Below are 949 nucleotides of genomic sequence, written 5' to 3' on the forward strand. Positions count from 1 at the left end.
GTGCATGTCAGTCTCTCCTGACCTTCTTTTTCACATTGAATCTGCTACTACACCAAATGCAGTATGGACTACTTTGGGAAACCTCTTTGGTAAGCAGGATGAACTAAGAGGTCATCAATTGGAGAATGAACTCATAGGGTTGAATCCAACCAATTTTGATACTATACAAGACTTCTTCACTAAACTTAAGTCTATAAGATTGCAGTTGGAACAGTGTGGAACTAAGAAAGATGATAAACAACTGATCTTTAGTATTCTTTCTAAGCTTGGTCCTAACTATTCAGTGTTTGTTTCTACATTCTATGCTACCAAATGTGCCCTAGGTACCACATTCAAAATGCCTTCTTTAGATGATTTTGCTGCAGAACTCACTAGGGAGTAGGACAAATTGGTTCAAATGGGTACAATAAAGCCCTCTAAGTCACATGCCTTAGTTGTAAATCAAGGCATAAAAGAACAGAAAGGGTCTAGTAAGCAAGATAAGAAACAAAAGAACCAAGGAGAGAAGAAGAAAGATCAGAAATCTGCTACTTCAAAAGCAGACAATGAGACCTCTTTATCAAAAGGTGAACAACCTAAGAAGGAGAAGGTCAAGTGTTCTTATTGTAAGAGGCCTGGTCATGATGAACATAAGTGTTTAAAGAAACAAATTGATCACCTTTCAAATCTTCTTGAAAAGAATAATATCAAGGTTCCTGATTCAGTCAAACAAAGTTCATTGGAAGGATCTTCTAAGTACATAGATAAGAGTAAGGGGAAAGGAAAGGGTAAGGCCCTAGTTGCTATTGCTTCACAACCAAATTCTTGGATAATTGACCCAGGTGCTTCACACCACATGGCTTCTTCAGAAGATGATTTCACATCTTTAGAGCCATGTTCTATGCCTTCCATCCTAATGGGTGATGACACTCCTGTTGAAGTGCATGGGAGAGGGTTTGTTGATGTGGGT

This window comes from Cryptomeria japonica, chromosome 3, assembly GCF_030272615.1.
Source record: "Cryptomeria japonica chromosome 3, Sugi_1.0, whole genome shotgun sequence".
Classification (NCBI taxonomy): domain Eukaryota; kingdom Viridiplantae; phylum Streptophyta; class Pinopsida; order Cupressales; family Cupressaceae; genus Cryptomeria; species Cryptomeria japonica.